General features: G+C 34.7%; 1 protein-coding gene across 2 annotated transcripts in view; it reads right to left on the bottom strand.

Moving 5' to 3' along the window:
* Positions 1–23,453, bottom strand: part of RTN1 (reticulon 1) — a 277,572-nt gene that overhangs the window by 221,941 nt on the left and 32,178 nt on the right. The window lies entirely within an intron of this gene.

Raw genomic sequence — 23,453 nt, 5'->3', positions numbered from 1 at the left:
ATGGCAACTGACTTACATTAGCAATTTTCTTATAAGATATTTGTGTAGAGGGATAAAATAAAGAGAGTCCAACAGAGAAACTATATTATCTTCATGGTACCATAGACAATGAAGCATCAATATTTAGACCCACAAAATATAACAAGTATCACAACTGAAATGATTAAAAAAAACCTGGAAAGAAAGGAAGTTGGAAGTTTAAGAGATGGAAGTTTACACTACTAGGTCTATATCCCAAAGAGATCATAAAAAAGGGAAAAGGACCTGCATGTACAAAAATATTTATAGGATATTTTTGTGATAGCAAAGAATTGGGAGCTGAGGGAATGCCCAAAAATTGGGCAATGGCTGAACAAGCTGTGGCATATGAATGTAATGGATTACTACTGTGCTCTAAAAAATGATGAGAAGGCAGATTTCAGAAATACCTGGAACGACTTACATGAACTGATGCTGAGTAAAATAAGCAGAAACAGGAGATCATTGTTCATAGTAGCAACAACACTGTGCAGTGATTAACTATGGTAGAATTAGTTCTTCTCAGCAATACGGTGATCCAAGACAATTCCAAAAGATTCATGATGGAAAATGTTGTCAATATCCTGAGAAAGAACTATGGAGTCTGAATGCAGATCAAAGTATGTTATTTTCATTTTTTTCTTTCTCATGGTTTCCCTTTTGTTCTTATACTTTTTTCACAACATGACTAATGTGGAAACATGTTTAACAAGATGTATGTGTGTCACCTATATCAGATTGTTTGCTGTCTTGGGGAGAAGGGAAGGAAAGAAGGGAAGGAGAAAAATTTGGAACTCAAAATCTTACCAGAACAAGTGTTGAAAACTATTTTTACATATAATTGGAAAAAATAAAATAAAGTGCAATAAAAAAATGTAAAAAGAGTTGGAATTTCAACATTCCTATTTAGGAACTAGACAAAAAGAATAATTCAATTAAATTTAATTAAGAAACATTTATTATTAATGTCTACTATGATCAAGGCACTATGCTAGACACTGAAGATACAAAGACCAAAAAAAAAATCTCTGCCTTCAAGGATTTTGCACTCTATTATGTAATAAATTTTTAAAAATACAGATTAACCAAATATTGAAAAAATGGATTTAATGAAGTTATGAAAAAACTAAACAGAAATAAGTGTACTCATTTTTCAGGCTTGTATATCACCTTAAAAATGCTTTTGCTCTAGGCCATAAAGAACTCATAAAGAGATTTTTTTAAAGGAGAAAAATCTAAGAGATTTTAATTTTTCATTTTTCCCTTTGATTTGGAGCTATGGTTTCATTAGTTATGGACCATAATGTAATACAAATTGCAACAAATCAAGAAAATATTAACAAAAAAACTTGAAGACTTAGAAATTTTTTTAAAATACACAAAAGAACTAAAAATGAAGAGGAACTCACCAATAATGGAGAGTAAATAAATTATCATAAATAATTTTCCCCATCATATGCACTAACAAACTGGACATTTAAATGTTATGGATGAATAATACAAAAATACTGAAATTAAAAAGTAGGAAATGCATAACCTAAACAAACTAATCTCAGGAAAAGAAAATGAGCAATGCATAAATGAATTTCTATAGGATGAGATAGATTTACAAGTGAATTCTAGCAAACATCCAAACAACAAAAAATTTCCTCTGCTACAGAAATTGCATTAAAAATGTAAAAAGACTTATTATGAAATCCCTTATAAAAGATATATGGTCTTTATATACAATCCAGGAAAGGACAAATCAGAGAAAAAGACTAAACCATGGTCCAGAATCACCAATGAGAATTGATGTTAAATTACTAAATAGAATATTGGCAAAGACTCTAAAGTAATATATGCAAAAAGTTATTCACATGCTTAAGATCAATGCCAGGATAGTTCAACATTTAAAAAAATCAATTAGCACAATAAAGCATATTACTGATAGAATAATAAAAAACTATGTGATTATATCAAGAGATGAAGAAACGAAACTTTGGTAAAATTCAACACTCATATCTGCTATTAAAAAACTTTAAAAGCATAAGAATGAAATATTCCCTTCTTAATATGAACAAAAAGCATCCATCTAAAACTAATATATGTAGTTTTATATAATGGAGAAACATTTTATAAAATCCTGGACGCTCACTGTCACCATTATTACTTGGCATAATACTAGAAATGACAATTATAGTAATAAAATGGAAAAAATAAGGTGAGTTGGCATTGGCAAAGAAGAGGAGAAATGTCTCCTTTTGTAGATTCTATAATGGCTTTTCTCTAAAACCACAGAGAACAAACAAAATCAATCGAGAATAAAAGAATACAAATTGATCAAGAGAGTAACTTCATCTAAGCAGGAAGATAAAAAATAAATCCATAAATAGCATCAGTATTTCCTGATATTACTAAGGAAATGTGAGGGAAACTAATTGAAAGAGAAATATAATTTAAAATAACTTTTAAAAGTACACTAAACCACTTGGAGTTAGTCCATCAATACATATACAAGACTTAAATAAATAAAATCAAGTTTTTTGTTTTTGTTTTGTTTTTTTTTACAAAATAGAAGGAAGATTTAAATAACTGGAGATATATTCATCATTTATGGCAGGACTAAATTAACATAGTAAAAAACACTAACCAAATTAATTTACATAATTAGCCTCTACCAATAAGAACACTATAGAATCAGACAAAATATAAACAAAATTCATATAGAGAAACTATATAAACATGGAAAATACAATATAAAGAGAAGCAAAGAAATAAGTTGAAAAGAAAGTGGGGTTGGCATTACCAGATCTCAAGTTACATTATAAAATATTTATCTTTAGTATTGAATAAAATATAAAGATTAGTGGAATAGATTAGATCTATAAAATTAAAAAACTAATACATATTGCAATTTAGTGCCCAATAAGCACAAGAATACAAACTACTGGGGCAACAACTCTATTCAACCAATACTAGTAGATACCAGCCAGGAAACAAACAAATAAAAAATAAGTCTGGACCAGCAGCTCACACCATATTCCACAATAAATTCCAAAGGAGTAAATTTTAAAAGCCACACAATTTTAAAAAGTTTTTGAATGGAAGATTATGTTTCACAAATCAGGAAGATGGAAATCTATTTACTAGGTTTTTATGCCTGGAGAAAAGCAGCATGAATCGCACATGTTTTAAAATTCACAAAATAACTTTTAAAGATAGATTCACTTGAACACAGAATGGGAGTGGGGATGGGAGCCTGGGAAGGAAGTCACCTGTGTTACTGCTAAGGGTTAGGGAATAAAAGAGTAAGAGAGTGTCCTGAGAGCTTCGAATTTTAATTAATCATTCTTGCTAATTAGGTACTAAACTTGGTTGTTTATGTGATATGAAGGACTGCCAATGCTTTCATCACTCTAGGGCAAAGTTCTGTTGAACTGTTCTAGTTATGGTTCTGCAGGAATATAAAGCAATCTAGTAATCATTGCAAATTTTATTTTATGCTGTTTTGTTTAATGGTTTGGGGAGAATATCCTATATTTTCAATTTGTTTACTTTTTCTTGTGCACCAAAAAAATGCATCCTTCCACCATACAAAAATAAATAAAACTCATTCATACTTCGAACTTCTTCATCCACCAGATACAGACAAAACAGTAATAACCAGAGTGAACAATAAGTCCACTTGTCAGCGAACTTTTTCCCCAGATGAGATATTCTTTCCCTCTCTGCTTCTATCCAGAATAATGAAGATTTAAATACAAAGTTTCCTGTTTCTCTTTTAAGCTGCTTTTTTTTTTTTGGCTATTTCAGTAGTATTTTTAAGTCTGCTTTTCCCGAGATAAAAGATGAACTTGATCTCCATTGTTCTACATATGTCTTTTAATTATAGTCAGAGAGCTCAAATGGGACAGCTCTTGCTGCTCTATATACATAAAACTTAACTAGCTGTAAAGTCACTTTTCTGGTTTGGCAGCAGTGGCCACTTGAGGGTCTGACAAGCAGTTTTTTAAAAATATATTTTATTAATAAACTTATAACACCCCCATAAGAGGAAAGAACAGATTTCACTGTGAATCAATTGTTACAGCCACTTGAACCTTTGATCTATGTTCTATTCTGCTGCACACCTGAGAAAGGGGAAGGAATGGACAATTGCCAAAGAGAAGGCTCTTGATTAAAACCAAGTCCCGGGGACAAAAACAAATAGTGTGAATATTCAGCCCTTTCCACTCTCTGGGACAGTTGGGGAGGGGAAGAGTAACCTTTAGCCATCTGTCCACAATGGCACTTTTTGGTTATCTAGGGGTAAAAGGCTAGTCTTTCAATATGAATAACAATCTATACTAAGATCATGATGTGAAAGGCCCACCTCTGCTGTATGAACTCCAAAAAACACCTGAAAAGACCCTAGAAAGAACAATGAAAAAGAAAAGTGGGGTGAAAAAACCTAGAAGATCCCCCATCCAATCCAAAAAGACTAGCAAAAATGAGAAGAGAAAGGCAGCTCTAGGAAAGTTAGTACAAACTCAGGTAAATACAGAAACTATCACAGGTGGGGAGGGGAGCCACACCAGGGAAGCTATAACTAATTCAAGTCAATGAGAAAACCAGTTAAGTTGGGGAGAGGAGTCATGATAGGGAAGCCAGTGTAAGCTCCCACAAATGAACCTGAAGCAAGCCACTGCTCTGAAAGGTATAAGGGGAAGAATTGAAATCCAAGATGTGATCCAGTAACTGAGGACATAAAGGTGGATTTTGGCTTTAGTCTATTGGAATCTCCCAAAGGAAACTAGGACAAAGCCTGGCCATGTAGTCCTTAGAATAATGGGAGCTGCAACAGGAGCAAGGACCAACTTAACTCCAGGATGTCAGTGCCTGCCAGGGTTTTGTGCAGAAGGTCTGAGACCAGTTTGATCTCCCAACATCCACTGACATCCCACAGCAGAGGACAGAATAAATTCCTAAACTGGGGATTCTGAAGGAATTCTAAGGACACTGGAGGGGATTAAATAAAACAAAAAGAAATTCTGGGTGTGACTTCATACTTTTTTTTGTAGGGCTTTTTTATTTTGTTTTGTTTTGTTTGCAGATTTTTTAAGAGAACAAAGAAAAAGAAATCTACTAAGGAAGAAGTGATGAAAAGGAAGGACTTAATATTTGGCATAAATCAGAAGAATATGCAAACATGGAAGAAGGGTGAAGAAAATTGGACATTTAATGGCTTCATACTTATTTGAATCAAATAATGGAATAAACACATAAATACAATAAAAATTTTGGTATTGAAACACATTACTATCAGCAAATAAGCATGCAGGGGAAATGAAAGATTGTAGAAAGGCATGAGGCAGAATAGAGACTCATTCTATTCACAAATAATGCCTTTAAAACTGCTGCTTTTTTCCATTTTATGAAGTTTTATGCCCTGGCATATAATCAATTTCCATAAGTGTGCCATATACAATGGAGATATGCATTATCCTTTCTATTTCCATTCAGTCATTGATATCATATCTTAATTTTCTAAAATGGTATTCAAGTACTTTCTTTTACATTTTCTTAGGTTTTTCTAGATCTGAAGGATTATGATCAGCTCTACAAAGTTGAAGTTTGTTTTGTCAGTAAAGAAGATTCACAACTTCGATGTAGTACTTTTTTATTATTCTTTGTATAGAAAAACATCTGTATTTACTTATCAAGTTCATGACAACAAATAAATATAAGAGAAAAAAATTAAAATCCAGGTCTATATGTAGAGCTCTGTGCTGAGTACTCTGAGGTAAGTAGGTGGAGTGGAGAGGAGACACAAAGATGAAACAAAATAGAATCTCTTCCCTCATGGGAATTACCATCTAATAAAGCATTTTAAACAAATAATTACAATACAAAATAATAAACCATGACGGATACAACTCAAGCGTTACTTGATCTCCTAGGGAGCAGAATGGATACTAACTGTTGAGATCAGGATAAATTTCATTAAGAAGGTAGCATCTGAAATGAGACTTAAAATATTGATAAGATTTTAATCAAACCTGAAGATGGAGTGCTATTCTAGGTCCATTGAAAGAGCAAAAAAGACAGAAGTTTAGAGCATGTGAGATGTTTAAGGGGTACATATTGGTGAGGAGAGAGATGGGTTTAGTAGTAGCCGAGTATTTCATTTAACTGGACCATAGAATAAGTGGAGTGGAGCAGGAAGAGATAATGCTAGATAAAGCTCTGTACTTTAGTAACACCAGAATACAGAGAATATTATGCATATAGTGCCATTAGCACTATTTTGAAGGAGGGGAATTAGAGTTCTGGGTACCATCTCCAATGGCCTAGGGTGTGGCTAAACAATGGGAGTGACACTTCCAAGCACCAAGCGAGCAAAGGGAAACTTATGGCAATATGTGTAGTAGATAATTTGAAAATCATGTATTTATAAATTAAGGACTAGTCATGAAAATAGAGCAAAATGAGACATCCTCCAGAGAGAGGAGGCATAAAAAGAATCATACTTCAGTTTAAGACAAGAAAATAAAAGATTGAATAAATTGTCATAAGATAATGGTACAGACCTAAGATCTGTTATGTGTAAATATGAAAACTCAATAGACAAAGGAAAACATTCTACACATAAAACGTAACATGCAGTTAGCTATAACTGGTTGAAACAACAGGGAGAAAAGAATGTTCTTCCATAAAGGTTAGAGTCAACTTTTGTTATTGGAATCCTGTTTTTTAGGATTGACTAGAGAAAAAACAGCATGTTTATTTCTTTTGTTACAGATTTTATTTGAATAGGCTATTTTCCATTGTGTTTCCTTATGTAAATTCTATTTCTTTTTAATGTCTTTTGCTTGTTTGAATGCTTATTTATTGTACCTAGTGTGAATACTATAGTTAATTTGACAAATATGGAGTTGGTATCCCTAAAATACTGGTGCCAAGTTTCTAAATGATCGTGGTTTTCTTTTTTTGCATTTAAATCATCATATATTGCTTGCCTATATGGGACATGAGTACATAAAACTTATCTCAGATTCTTGTGGACTATATAAGTAATGGGATAAAGTTTGTCAGTTGACCTAGAAACCTAAAGAAATCAACTCTCTTTGATCCCTTACAGGGAGCCCTGTACCTCTTTGACAACCTTCCCAAGTTGGTTTTTCTCTAAGATAATTTGTTTTGTGTCAAGTTAGAAAATTTTAAGGATGCCCTTTGGTATTAGAATTCCGAGGAAATTTTCCTAGACCTTTTGAGGGATCAGCTATGGTATAAGATAGATTCCAGGTAGGCTGGTCCAATAATACACTGCAGAAATCACTGAAGAGTTAGTTATCATTTGCACCCTGTATAGTTTGGTTTTTCATTAAAATGGTGAGGAGTGGTTGGGTGGAACTTCTAGGAAATTTCAGTTCCTTAATCTCTGTAGGAAAGAGATCCATATGATTGGAGACTATGCTTTCCATGTGAAATAGGAAACATCATTGTCTTTTCCTTTGCAAATTAGCTCAGGATTAAACCCAGGCTAGGGAAAAGAGGAGGGGGAAGCATCCTTCACACTAGGGTCACTCAGAGGTAAACAAAGAGGGTGAGTAACTCATTCTCATCTAGATTGTGTTACATTGTAGCACTTGGTATATGACTAAGCCCAGAGCATAAGGCAGTCCTTAATGGGAAAGGAAGATGGCAAAGGTTTCAGCCCTGCTGGAGTTAGGAGACTAGTGTTGCTACACGAGGACTAAAATAAATTGGTTTAATTACTCACCTAAAAGGTTAAGGAGGAGCTTTCATTCAACTTCAGGTCTCCAATCCCTGTGGGATATGTCCTACTTCCTCTGGGAGCTCTGTAAATTCTAGGCTTTCACTAGGAGATCCTTTTTTTCCTCATTTCTTTATTGTTTTGGTTTGGGGAAGGCTTTTTACAACCATTGATAGAAGTGATTATAACCTATTAGAAAAATTTGGGTTAAATTGTATCACCATATATTTCAAAGCATGGAAGGATATTAATTAGCAGATTTGATTTTAAACGGTGCCATACACATTTTTCCTAAGATTCTGTTGCAACGCACTGAGGAAAGCATTCAAAAGGAATAATGCAGCACTTCCTCAATAGAAAGCTATTCAGAATTCAGATTATGGACTTCGCTGACCACCACCCCCCCCATTATATTTCCCAAGCACAATGAATTTTATAATGGAGGAAATGTAAAAGGAGGTAATTTGACTCACACACCCCCGTCCCACTTAAAATAATTAACATATTCTGTAGCCTTCCTACATTTTCAGGTAAGAAAATCTATTTTGAATCAATTAAAGGTATTATACTTTTTTATGCCCAGTGTTCCTTCTATAAAATAGAAAACCAGTTTGAAACGCAGAATTCAAGCATCTGGCAGCTTAGAGGGGAAAGCAGTTCCAGCCAAGCTCTTGAGTATTACTTGGGGAGGGAATGCTTAGAACCTTTGCCTTCTCACCCTACCACTTTAACCAGAGGATGACCTTGTGAACTTCAGAGGGTCAGAGGACTTTGGCTTCTCATTGCATCCAAGGAGCATCCTGGGAGAAGCAGTGATTGGCAGCAGGGGACACACTAGACACACTGAAGAATGGCAGTTTCTGTATTCTACAAGAATATCAGCAGAAAGCTATAACATACCGTAAGGAAGACAGCTTGAGCACTCTGGTAAAAGGATTTCCAGGGACTGCAGAAGCCACCCTTTGCCACATGGGCTTTAAGCTTGAACCCACTTTCCCCTGGACTCTGAATGTACTTGTGGGGATATGTGCCCCCAGTCTGAACCAATGGTTTGTACCAATTTACCACACACTTCAGCTCTGTACTGTTCAAACCATTCCCTTTAGGTCCATGCCTTCTGGCAAACCAGGATAAAAGTTGAACTTTTGCCCCATTTCTCCCTATCTTCTCTGACACAGAAAGATCCAGATGACAGCTCTATTCAGTAAACTCAAAACCTTGCTCTCCAAACTTCCTGAACTCAGAAGACTGCCTCCAACAGTGGACACATTCAAGATCAAAGATTAGTCACTTAAGTTCAGAGGAAGAGCACAAAATAGGAAAAAAAAACCCAAAACTCACATTCAAATTCACCAACTGAGCCCCTCCAGGCTGACAGGGTCAAGGGGAAGGACATCTCTTATTTCTACCCTCAGTAAGAGAATTATGTGCCACACATCCTGGAGAACTGAAGGAAGGAATTGAGCCAAAGGCTCTCTTTCCTTAATAATTCACTCTGAACCCCACCCCTCTGTCACAGTCATGGGATGTGGAGAGAAAAAGGAAGGACCAAGAAGCAATGGAGAGTTTGAGGCAATGCACTAACCACATATGGCTGGCTGGAAATAGCAAGGGCAGCTCTAGAAATACTCTTGTATATTCTTCCCCTGGGTAAATATTTTCTGTCCTTAGCAAATTAAATGGGGCTCAGTTGTCATATTTGTCCAAAGTCTTAGTTCTGTAAAGTTCTCTCGAATCTTGGGAGGCTCAAACATTGTCCTTTCACTGACTCCTCTAGTCTGTTACTCTAAGGAATCTCAGAGTACCCTGGCACAATTATCATACATTTCCAAATTTAACAGTCTTTTGGGAAGGCCCTGGTCTACCACAGCTTGTAGGTCTGAGGATTGTAATCACTCCCAATTTACAAAGGAATGCTTATTCAACATACAAAGGACATTCTACTATGCTTTCATAGGTTATTGTGTTGCAACCCAAACAATTGGAAAAAAAGAAAGAAAAATCAATAAAATTAGAATAAAACTAGCAAAAGTGAAAAATTAAGAAAAGACAGAGGCAAAACTATCTTCTCCTCTGAGAGGGAAATTCTAGCCCTAAACAAGCTCCTTAAACACTTCCATCTTTCTCCATGAGAATTAGGAACTTGAGGTCTGGAAGTCACCATCTCCCTCTGGTGAGGAATCAAACTTCCTTAAAAGAAAATTCTTAAAGGGGCAGAGACAGAACTCTAATCCACAGTCTGAGTTTCGTAATCCAATGCTTTTGCCACTATTAATCATCACCGAGTGTGTGAGACATATGGAAATCTGCCTGCTTTACATGTCAGTATCTTTAAATCCCAGCCATTTAGCTTGTCAAGAACACAATAGGGGGCTACAACTCATAGCAAAACTCCAGCTAAGAATGAAGCTTCTCTGAAATGGGAACACAATATAGGAAATAACAACCAACTATGTTATAAATCATATAAAGTATCAGCTGAGGTAAGTGTAGTTTATTGTTCATTAGTGGAAGGAGGTGGGAATCAGTCATTGAATCAGATTCTGCTTTCTGTCTTCTGATTGACAGTGTCATTAGGAAAAACTAACAAAAACATCAATTGCACTTCTTTTTGGAAAACAGGAACTGAAAACTCTCCAGGGTTCTTGAGAGTAATTCTGGGAACAGAGGCTAGCCCTACACAGATTTATGAAATAATGGGGGATTTTTCTTCAGTATTCTCTTTCTCTTCTCTTCTCTCTCTACAATCTACCTTTGGGCCTCCTGCACCCTACAACTTTGTCTCTAGTCTTAGGTCTGCCTTACTTGGGGTTGCAGACCCCCTATGCCCACTCTCCATTATTAAATTCTGATCTTAGGTATCAGTTGTAAAAACAGATAAAATTTCTTACAAAGTAATTTATAAGGAATAAGTAACTTTATCAGCTTAATGTGCTACTCTTTCCAAAGTTATTTGCATACTAACAAGGGCAGTGATTATTAAATGAACAGAAATTATTCCTGAATGGTAGAAATTCAAGAATCATCTATAATCCCAAAGGGAAGAGAGATGTCTCCTTTGGGAAAGGGAGCATAAAACAGCATGGAACTTGAAGACCTCGGTTTGGGTCTTGGCTCTGCCATTTAAGGACTGTTTAACCTTGGGCAAGTTCCTTGCATCACAAGATATTACTGCTACTACAAGATACTATGATATCTTTTTTTTTTTAAGCAATTGGGGTTAAGTAACTTGCTCAGGGTTACACGGCCAGTTATTTCTGGGTGGGTGCTAAGTGTCTGAGCCCAGATTCAATTCCCCAGGTCATCCCGACACTGGGGCCAGTGCTCTTACTCGCTGTGCTACCTAGCTGCCCGGATACTATGATATCTTAATATTATATATTAATATTGACATATTTATATATAATAATGAATATTTCTTTTTACAGGTTTCAAAAAAAACCAGGGAGGAGTCACTATCCTGCTTTATTGTTTTTCATATTTAATATTCTGTGGACTATTGACCAAGGGGGAAAAAAGATTATTTTTTTGTATTTGAAAGAGTATCTGGATAGAAGTTCTATGGACTCAAGCAAATTGTCTGCAGGACAAGTCCAACAGTAGAAAGAATGGCAGAATGAACATGTCTTCCTAGTCCCACATGATTTTAATTTCTTCCACCAAGTATCATCAATACTTTAGAAGTTTTTCTTTAATATAGTTTGGATACTGTATTTAATATGTAGAAATATATTGGGGGGGTTTTCTGATTGGTTGTGGGCAACTGTTCTATATGAAATAATATTCTAGTTACAAGCATTTATTGGATTGGTTCTCAAGGATATTTGAGGGTTATCTGTAGTGTAGGGATGTTAGTTCACAAAGAATAATGAGATTTTTTCTGGTATATCATTTTAGTCACCTGCTTTCTAGTTATTTAATTAATGTTTGACTTTTTCAACTTGCTCTGATATTTTCCACATTTTTTACCATCCCCTTTCATATTCTGCAGCAGTCAATAGACCAGGCATGCTAAAAACAAAAACAAAAACAAAAAAACATTTTGTGTGGCAATGACCCAATCCTGAATTGCTTTCATAAACCTCTTTGATGCTGTACACAAATCTTCATGAATTAGCCTCTATGGCTAGTGTTTGCCAATATGTTTTCAGTTGAATTCACCTTAATACCCCCACAGAGAACATTTTGTTTCTACTATTAGATCATAGCCATTCCGTAGGCACTAGTCAGAGATAAAACCACATTTGCTTACATTCAAACAATCCAGGGATGTATAACCATTGCCAGACTTTACTATTGCTTTCTAAAGTGAGTTCTGTGTGTCCCCAAAGTATTTTGGTAAATGTTTACCCTGTTTATTATGTGCCCTGAATATTCTTTTTCCTTTCTGATGATGAAGTGTTAGCTTTTGGGTAATAAGCCCTGTGTTTCATGAACATTGCATGGTTTTTCTCTGTATACCTTCTATATCCATTATTGTCCACTTTACTATGCCAAAAGTATGCTATAAAACTGGTATTACATTGGCATTAATTGCTCTAAATGCATTTGTTCCATTATGCTTAGATTGCAGGATGGCAGGTAGTCTTTAAACACACACAGCCATTCCTTTTACCCTAATGCTCAGTTTCTCTTGCCTAAAGACCACCAAGGGATGCGTGTGTATACACATACATACATACATACATACATATATATATACATACATATATATATATATATATATATATATATATATATATATATATAGTGTAAGGTAAGTATTCTTCATTCATTAGTTCAATTTGACCTTTTCATTTAGAGTTCAAAGCCTTCAGTCTGGATTCTTCTTTGGTACATAGTCCAAAAATTTCCACAAGATGGAGGAGCTGTTTAATGTGGAGTCATATGATTTTATGTCATTCATGTTTTTTCAAGTGATTGAAACAATATTCTCACTTGAAAAATTTACTCAATTCTCTTCAAGAGATCATAATGGGCTCAAGGATAATGTGGAGTCATATGATTTTATGTCATTCATGTTTTTTCAAGTGATTGATACAATATTCTCACTTGAAAAATTTACTCAATTCTCTTCAAGAGATCATAATGGGCTCAAGGATAGGGACACCACAGTGTTGAAATAGTCTCGATAGAAGATACTATGCTTTGTCTCAATTTTTCTTGCCATTATTATGTTGGTGGTATGTTCAGAACAAGTTTTCCATGTGGACATCAAATATTCTAGTATTCTCACTATATTTGGGCATAATGATGATGATGATGATGTTAAACTAGCTTTAATATAGTAACTTAAGGTCTGCAAAGGATGTTAGAAATACTAGCTCATTTTATCCTCACAACAACCCTGGGAAGTAAGTGAAAATATTTTGGGGATATTCCACATTATTTCTTTTCTAATCTAAACAGCTATTAAATTTCCTGTGCAGGACACCCCATAGAACATAGAACTAAAAAAAAAAAGACACTGGGATAGATGATTGAGGGGCTCCATGGAACAAGAGGCCAATGACCTCATTCTGTTAACTTAGTCTTTCTGTTCTCAGTGTAAGACTGGAATTTTTAAAATGTGACTAATTAAATAAAAAATATGCATTAAAATGTGTTGGTATATTTTAGAATTCACTTTCGAAACAAATAATTCAATTTTACCTATCAAGAGATTACTACACTACTACATGTTCAATGTGTCTAATCAATACTTAATTAGAATAGTTTTTCTACCAAGGCTTTTATGTGGCTACACTGATATATAATTACAATTTAATTAGACAGTTTGTCTAATAACATTGAGAAAATAATGATATTTTATGCTTCAAGAGGACTATTTCTTTCAAAAAGAAAATATTTTTCTTTTAAAGGGGAGGAAACTTGTAGTTTATAGTACCACTGCATAAATATTATACAAGCAGTAAACACAGCTGCCTCACAAGATGTCACCATTCAACAAAGTCTTCTCAGAATGTTGGTCTGTCAGACTCATCTACTCTGACAGACAAATGGAACCCACTCTCAGAGGCTTACCGATGTAAATATTTTCCTAAAAATGATAATGGGAACCTCAGAATCATAGGACACTAGCTTTAAAAGGGACCTTAGGATTCTTTATTCTGATGGAGGAAACTGAGTCAGGGAGTTTATATTCATGGAGCTTCAGAACTAAGATCTTAGAGATCATTTAACTAATTCGGCTAGTTGGTAGCTTAACACAAATATCCTTACTTGTCTTGGAAACCACACCCTCACTGATTTTAAATGGACTAGTAAAAGATATCATAGAAGAATTTTGCCAACAGGTGTATCTTAGAGGGGCTGCTATATAATATTGTGAATATATTCATGGGTGTTATGAAGCTTAAATAAGATAATGGATAAAAGTACTTTGTGGACCTTAAAACACTATATAAAATGCCAGTTTAGGAATAGTAGTCATTGTTGTAGATGTTTTCAGTCACCAGGGCTCCAGTCTAGTCTGAGCTTTCTACTTCACTCCTAATGAGATCAAACAATGTTTATAGATCAGTTCAGGGGTGTGCTGGTAAATGTTTAACAACCAGATTTCGTAGGGGCAGAAATGTAAGTATAATACACTTTTATTTTACTTTATTTATTCTGCATTATTTATACTTATAATGGTAATGGGAATTTGAAGATCTTCCCTGCCCCTTAATAGGCCTAAGGGAAGGTGAAGATCTTTCCTGCTTTGAAGATCTTCCTTGCCCCCTATTAGGTCAAATGTAATCACATGGAGTCTGTGGTGGGAGGAGTTTGCTGAAGGGTGGAGCAGAGCCCACAGGAACCTGAGAATCAGAGCAGCTAGATGCTTGGAGAGAGAGGACTTGCAGGCAAGGAGGCAGCAAGGCTTGTGTTTGCTCCCTGCTGTGACAACTAGACTTGTGAGAGTTTGTTTGTGGGAAGGCTGATGGATGGTGTGGCTCCCTGCTGTGCTATGGTGTATCAACTTCTTTGTTGCTATGATGGATTCAGTTTTGGGATTTGGCTTTCTGGTATCTGAATAAATGTTTTCCCCCTTCTTCTATATGAAGAGTCTGCTATATTTTGCAATTGAGAACTATGCTGGCATATTCATAGCTGCCATTGGCGCTGTGAATATTGCATTGATGCTACAATACTTTCTTAAGTTTAGACAATAAACATGACAACAAATCAAGCCCTGATTTGTAGTAATTACCAATTTCTGAAATGAAAATGCTCACACTGGAAATTTAACCATCATCTCAACTAAGCTGGTTAGGACTGACTCTAATGTAATACTCTTTTTATCTATGTATGAAACAGATTAGGGGTGCCTAGGTGGCGCAGTGAGTAAGAGCGCTGGCCCCAGAGTAGAGAGGACTCGGGATTGGTTCTGGCCTCAGATACTTAACATCCACACAAAATAACTGGCTGTGAATCCTTGGGCAAGTTACTTAACCCCAATTGTTTTAAAAAAAAGAAACAAATTATATAGTTTCTGTGCTTTTATGTGGCTATTCTTTGTGAGCCATGAGTTTATCCTGGTGTATACTATGCATTTTATTTTTTTTCCCAAATAAGCTTTTTTGTTTGTTTAATGAAGGTTTGATAGAATTAAATGAAACAAAAACAGGTCACATTACAGCTGAGATTACCATTACAATTCAGAATTGCATATATGATAGGCATAAATTGCATCCACTGGAGGACAACTCTATACAGTAAAATCCTATAGTAATACATATTAGCCTTTTTTTCTTAGAGTAATTCTACACTAGATGAGATTATAACCCAATATTCATCCACTTACAAAAAGCTGTCATTTTACTCACCTGTTCAAGAGTTCATAAAACATTAAATAAAAGAGTTGCAGGATATCAATTTATTCTTAAACTGCTTCTTTCTAAACCCCATCAAAAAGAATGAGCTAATAGTAATAACAATAAAATTATAATACTATAGTATCCATTTCATGGAAGGGTAGAATGGCAAAGAAAAGTGATACCAGCCATTCACAAGTACAGTTGAGATTCTGTGTGCTTTGAGAATTGTCTGGTAACTGTGAAAGCCTGGCAGGATGCCTAAAATGCTGGCCCAAGTCGGCAAAGTGAGGAGAGAGCAAGGTACTCAAGAGGACAATGTAGAGTTGAACTGGTTCACCAAAAGGTCAAATGGGAAAAGTGTGGTCAGTACAGAAGTGATAACCTGGGAGAGAACTAAGGTGTTAAGTGACTGATTATAGGTCACCATTATAGAGGAAGAGTATAACTTTTTATTGGAAGGTATATAGAATGGTGAAAGGTCAATTGTGATCCAATAACAGAACACCAAAATACACAAGACGGTGTATTTACAGTCAATGACCATATCTGTGTGTGGCTGAGGGGAGCTGAAGGAGTAAGTCATGAGAAATGAGTAGGTCAAGGGAGGGAGGTTTGGGTATTTGATGGAGTATCTATCCATCCATCTATCTATCCATCTATCTATCTGTCTGTCTGTCTGTCTGTCTATCTATCTATCTATCTATCTATCTATCTTTATTTATTTGTATGTTGAAGTCACCTAATATGAGGGCAAGAGGTAGGAAGGAAAGAAAGATTGTGAGCCAGGTACTGAATTCATTAAGGAAGGAAGGGGAACATCCTGGGAGTCTGTAGACGATAGCTACTAGGACTTTGAAAGGGAGGAGAGGTAACTGACTGATGTGGTAGGAGGAGGACCTGGAAGTGTCAAAGAACAAAGAGTATTTCAAGAGCCCTCTCTCTCTCCCCCTCCACTGAGGGGAATACTTTAATAGCACAGTATGGGGCATTAATTGTCCTCCATTACACCTTGCTTACCTTTGCACTTTGCCTGGGAAAATAATTCCATAATTCGTTTGTTTATATTTTACCAAATGTTATAGGCATTTTGTGTAGGAAAAAATCATCAGATCAAGGTCCATCAGAGTTCCTCTCGCCTAAACTACCACATCTCATGTAGGAAATTTCTCTAGAACATCCCCAACAGGTACTTATATTTTTAAAAAACATTTAATGATTGAGAACTAACTATATACTGAGGCAGCAAATTCCACTCCTGGGTAGCTCTCATTGTTAATGAGTTCTTTCTTACTGGAAGGTAGAGAGTGTCCAACAAGTGTGGTATGGCTGAACAAACTACGGAACGTGAATATGATAGAACATTATTGGGTTGTAAGAAATTATAAAATGGATTGTTTCCAAAAAAACTGGGAAGATTTATATGAACAGATGTGGGGCGAAGTGAGCAAAAGTAGAACAACTTGCACGATAATGACATTTTAAAGACAATCTTGAAAAATTTAAGAATGCTGAACATTGCAATGACCAACCACAATTTCAGAGGAAACATGGAACCCACATAATGAAAGATATTCAATGTAAGATGCAGAATATGGTTTTGGACATGAAAAATATGGGACTTTATTTTGTTTTACTATATATATTTGTTATAAAGGGGGAATATTTCCCTTTTCTCCAGGGGCAGGGAATGTCTGATATTAAAAAACAAAATAATTTTAAAAGAAGTTTTTCAAAAATTTGAATCTTAATTATGCCCCCAAAGACTAATCCATCTACCACATGAGAGCCCTTCATATGAAGATAGCTCTCATGTTCCTCCTTTCATCATAAAAGGCTTGCATTAAATTAATTAGGCCAGTCAAGCAAAATTGGTAAATATATAAGACATATTTTTAGTGCTTTGCTTTCTCCATCCTATTCAGCAGCCCAAAAGTTTTCCAATAATCTTAAGGTTCTTCAGTCTCTTCTATCAAGAGGCAATGGATGTGTTAAATCATTAATATCTTGGTGTGAATTGGTTTAATGTGTTTTCCTTTGATGAGCTGCCTATGTGTTTTCCCTTAACACACTCTATACTGCATTCAAGCTATTGTCTGTTGCCTGAATTCATCCAATATTTTCCCATCTCTTTGTATTCTTCCAATCTGTTCCCCCATACCTGTAAGACACTCCCTCACCAACTCCCATACTCATCAACTTTAAAAGAATGAAAGGATCAGTTTCATTTTTGTTCCTTGTATCTTTCAGCACCTAGCACATAGTAGGTACTTAATAAATGTTTGTTGGTAGACTAACTGATTGAAATTCTTCTAAAGGCTTAGCTCAGGAGCCACCTCTTCTATGATGCTTTCCCTTCCCTAACCCTAAGTATACTCTCTCTTCAAAAAGTCACTTTTGTTCAAAAGATCCAGACCAGACAGACCATAAAAAAGGTCTTTCTAGGATTATCTAAATACAGATCGTGGGTTTTCTAAAGATGTGGTTTAAACAGTTAATCATCAACATTTTCAGAATGATAGTATTTATAGCCACTCTTATCAGATGATATACTACTATAAGTCCTAAGTCAATGAAGTAGCTCCCAAATTGTAGGCAAAAAGACACATTAAAAATGAAAAAGCAACAGAGGTAAATACTGTATTGATAGGTTTCACTTCATTCAGTCACTCTTAAACATTCTCACAAAGCTGGAAAACGAGAAATTTTTTATACACCTTATGAATAAGAAATCAAAGGGATTTTAAGTATATTTTCATGAGATAATAAAATTAAAATTATAGCTATAGTTTCCCTGTTTTCTCTCTAAACTGTTGGTATGCCAGAGGCTCTGCTTTCTAAAGATCAATTAATAAATTAACTAGGAAATTAATGAACTATATACACTATTCTTTATACTTCTTTTTCCAAAGGTGATTTTTATTCAATAACAACAACAAAAATAAATACTGTTCTGATTATAGCCATCAGTAAATGAAAGTATGTTTGCATTTCTCCAGGTATATTTGAATTTCATAATTCTTGCATTTCTCACTAGAAAGAGAGGTTGAACAAAATATTCATTTGCCACTGAGAAATACAAAATATCTTAATTAGGAAAATGAAATGTAAATATAAACCAAAATGGATATGCTAACAATCCATGTTAATGTCTGCTATAGACATTCACCATGCTCTTTAGCTGTACGAGATATACTTTAAATAAACCCATTGAGTTCCATAAGTATTTTTATATCCATTTTCAGAAATATCATTAACAAGTTTTCCATAAGTTAGTACAACAGTTATAGACTTATGCTTATGTCAAAAGTATTTTCCTATTTTTTGAAAGAAAAATGTTAAGGCTCTAAATGTGAATACCTTTGAAATAGGCTTAATTTTTTATGATGCAATTATCAACCATGATTGTCTACTTGTAAAAAATTTTTATTTCATATTTAATTTTCATAATAATAATAACAATGCCTGTAAGAATGAAACCAAGAAGAGCAAAATTGTTTTTAAAACTCTCTTCCCCTCTGTGAACAACAGGAGTGACAACACTTTCAGGGCAATATTCTTTCATAGGCCATACTGCGGTAGTCCACAAGAGATCGGAGAAAGGCAAAGGGGAAGATGACAAGATTGAAAAGAAGAAATGCTGGACAGCACCTAACTACTACTCACTTTTACTGGTATTCCTAACTATTGCTACTAACTACTATCAACTACTATTTACTACTTTCAAGGAATATCCAATACTACTACTACTATCCACTCAACTACTTATAGAGGCAGCTAGGTGGTACAGTGCAAAAAGGATTAGATATAGAGTCAGGAAGAACAGAGTTCAAGGCTGGAATCAGAAATTTACTAATGTGTATGGAGGAAAATAATGTGCAAGGCGGCTAGACATGTAGAGAGGGGCCAAGTTGTGGAAGACCTTAAGAGCCAACAGAGGACTTAATATCTGATCCAGGAGCAAAGAGGGAGCCACTGAAGTTCTTGAGTAGGGGAGTCTCAAGGTCTGATCTTTAGAAAAATCACTTTGGCAGCTGTGGAATGTGATTTGGATTGGGAAGAAATGTGAATCATGGAAATCAATTAAGAAATTATTGCAGTAGTCTAGGCAAGAGGTGATGAGGACCTGGACTAGAATGGTGGATGTGTGAGGAGAAAGAAGATGAATATGAAACTGGTTTGGAAGTAGAAAACAAAAAGATCTAGCAACACATTGAATATTCTAGGTGAAGGAGAGTGAACAGTCAAGGATAATTTTGAGGTTGCAGACCTGGGAGACCAGAAAGATGGTGGTGATAACAACAGCAAAAGAGAAGTTTAGAAGAGAGAAGGACATTTTTTTAATATGATTATAAATTGTTTTGATCTCTTCATCAGAAAACTGACCGATATTTTAACCATTTATCAATTGGGGAATAACTTCTATTCTTACAGATTTGGCAAAGTTCTTCATGTATTTGAGATATTTTCTATTCTACTATGTTATGGAAATGCTGTTCTATTTCTTAAGTTCAGAATATTTTTTTAAAGAAAGAGGGGAGGGTTTAAGAAGGAAGATACAACCAGTTGTGTTTTGGACATGTTGAGTTTGAGATGACTACAGAATGTGCAATTCAAAATGTCCAGTGGTTTATAATGCATGACAGGAGTTCAGGAAAGAAACTGGAACTGGATAATACTGATCTGAAAGTCATTATTATAAGGATGCTAATCAATTAAAAAGATCACCATTGATAGTATAGAGAGCAAAGAAAAGGCAGCTTTGGACAAAGCCTTTAAGTATACCCACAATTAGAGGATGTGATGTGGATGATAATATAGTAAAGAAGGCTAAAGAGTCAAACAGGAGGGAGGAAAACCAAATGAAGACACAGGGAAGAGAGAGTATCCAAGAGGAGAGGATGATCAATAGTGTCAAATGTTGCCAAGATGTCAAGAAGAATAAGGCTTGAGAAAATGGTGTCACATTAAATGATTCAGAGACTATTAGTAACTTTGGACAGAATACTTTCAGTTGAGTGATGAGGCTGGAAGCTAGATTTCAGAGTTGACAAATAAGCAAGAGGAAAGATTTCCTTTTTCTAGGAATTTGTCTGGGAAAAGGACAATATATATATGTATATATATACATATAGTATTTTATAGTTCACAGTATAGAAACAACCAGTTTGTGATATAAGGAAGGGAGGCATTATATATGCCTATTTTTCAGATAAGAAATCCAAGGCTTCATGAAGAAAATTCATCTTACCTTATATTATACCACTTTATAGTTTCTCCGCATTATATATACATATATAAGTGTTATATATGCATATATATCATACATGTATGCATATATTTCTGTCACTAGTTTAAAGAGTCTAGTGAAGATGTTTTAAGGTTCTTTCAAAATTTATACTGTCTAATGGGAATGGGTAGCCTTGAGTCATTGATTATTTTCATATTAACTGTAGTCACAGGACTTAACAGGTGAATCTAAATTCACCAAGTTACTATGGTAGGATAAAGTGTACTCCTTTTCTTGAATAGCCGTGAGTGTCCAGCTCTACAACTGAGAGTCTCTAATGGGGAACAATCGTTCTTTTAAGAGCGTTCTCTTGCAAGAAATACTGCCCAGGTCAGCATACTGATGGAGCCTGTGGAAAATAAGTTATAAGTTTCTGAAAAGCTCCAAGTCTGCTCAAATATAAAAAGCCTTACATTCTTTTCATAGACTGCTACTATAATTTTAAGGAGACAGATTGATGCTCCAAATTTTTGTCTGAGTAAAATCATTGTTGGAAACTGAAAATCAACTTTCCTCACTTACCTTCCTTATCCATTTATCTGGGAGGTAAAGGGTAGGTTTTTAAGTCAACAACAGCCTAGCACAATGGAAAAGGTGCCAGAGAAGAGTTAAAAGATGTGTTTGAGTCCTGATTTATGTTAGCTGTATGACCTTGAACAATTTATTCAGCTTTATAAAGCCTTGACTTTATCATCTGAAAAAAGTACATTAAAATAACTCTCCTGATCATATCACAGATAGGTATTTTATTAGGCCTGTTTGTACACCATGACCTCTGGGTATGTTTATTACAAGTCATCTTGAAACCATCATGGACCATCACAAACATTCTGCAGGAATAAATCTTATATTACTTCCTATTACAGTTTTAAGGCTGTTTTCTGACAAACTTATTCTCCATTTATGTTACTATGCTTTTATTTGGAGGATTTTCAAATAAATTGGTTGGCAGCACTGGTTAGTCATTCAGTTGCATTTCTGTAAGAATGTAGCCAGTGTGCCAGTGGTAGAAGAGAAGTCACATCTGAGATTTCTTTCCTTACAAAGGTTACCAAAGAAATACTTTTAGAAACAGTGATGTGTACAATGGAGTTTCAAGTGTTTTTATCATTTAATACAGCATTTGTTGTTAGCCAAGAGAAAAGTAAATATTCTATATCATAACTAGGTATACATTTTTATTAATGGGTTAGATGGTTAAAATTTTTTATAAATCAATTTCTGTCTCTCAGAAAGAGAACTCTGTGAAATTTTCCACTATTTTTCAATCACATATTTGTGTGAGTAAGCATTTTTGCTTTAATCATATTTTAAATCAAAGTACAGAAATAAATTTGAAGTGTAATCAGATTTAAGACTGTGTTTGGTGTTGAACGAAATATTGCAAACTTTTATTCAAATTTCAAAGTCCAATGCTGAAATTAAATTTATATATGATTATCATATTATTTTAAACATGTTCCAATTTGTAATTTTTTCATTAAAAATGTATTCAAATAGGTAAAATTAAGACATTTACTATGAAATTTTGCAGATAGTAAACATATGAGGTTTTTCAGGATTCTTTTAATCCTTATAGAATGTCCCACATAAAATATTTATTAACTATTTTACAGTTAAGGTTTCATGATTTTATATTTAGAGTTTGAACAATTATAGGCAGAACAAAATTTTATATTTTATAATTATAATCACAGAAGGTATATTTCAATTTGGAGCTTTAGGAGACAAAAGTTATTATTGTAGTTGTTATAAGCACCTATTCAAAATATGTAAAAGATTATTATGAGTGGTATATTAAATTACTTCGAGAGTTTACAACATCTTTTGTTGTTATTGTTGGAAGGAGTATGAGGAACAAAAACACTGGGAACCACTGATCTAGAACTACTCTAATACTACCGTGTCTGCACTGGTAGAGGGAGTCAACTTCTCAGGAGTTCCCTGTGACAATGAAATCACAGCTTCCATCAGAAAGAAGGGGAAAAATTAAAAAAAAAAAACATTCTTCCAAGGACACTCCTTTGAAATGTAGTATTTTATTCACTTATATAAATTTCAATGGTGTGTTGTGGCTTTTTTTCCTAAGGTGGGAGGGGGGAAGCTGACATTACTTCTGAATGAATCCATTAGAATCCATTTTAAATCCAGAAAAAAAATTCAAAATGTTTAACAATAAAGGGAAGTGTTCCAGTAACAGAAAAAGCAACCCCCTAGTATGAAGTCAGGAAGTCAATTTCAATTTGACCTAGCTGTATGTCTCTGAGCAAATCATTTAATTTCTGCCTGCCTCAGTTTCTTCAACTATAAAATGGGGGTAAAAACAGCACCTACCTCCCAGGGTTGTTATGAGGATCAAATGAGACAAGAATTGTGATGTTTAACATAGTATAGAGCATAGTAGGTACTATATAAATGTCAGCTATTATGAAAACTAAAAGTTGGGGTTGGAGATAAAAAGGAAAGCCCTTTGATTTTGTGGTTTCAGGATCCACACTCACAACTGGAGGATTTTAGACATTCTGAAAACCACTTTGGTAAAGAATCGAAGAAAGAAAATTTGAGGCCAAATAATAATTGGTACTTAAGTCTTTAATTCAGGCATCTTCTA

This window comes from Petaurus breviceps, unplaced genomic scaffold (assembly GCF_028583685.1).
Source record: "Petaurus breviceps papuanus isolate PSGF00001 unplaced genomic scaffold, PetGlider_PUasm1.0 189, whole genome shotgun sequence".
In the NCBI taxonomy this organism is placed as follows: Eukaryota; Metazoa; Chordata; class Mammalia; order Diprotodontia; family Petauridae; genus Petaurus; species Petaurus breviceps.
Note: the sequence above shows the minus strand (reverse complement) of the source record. Positions and strands in the feature narration are given on the sequence as shown.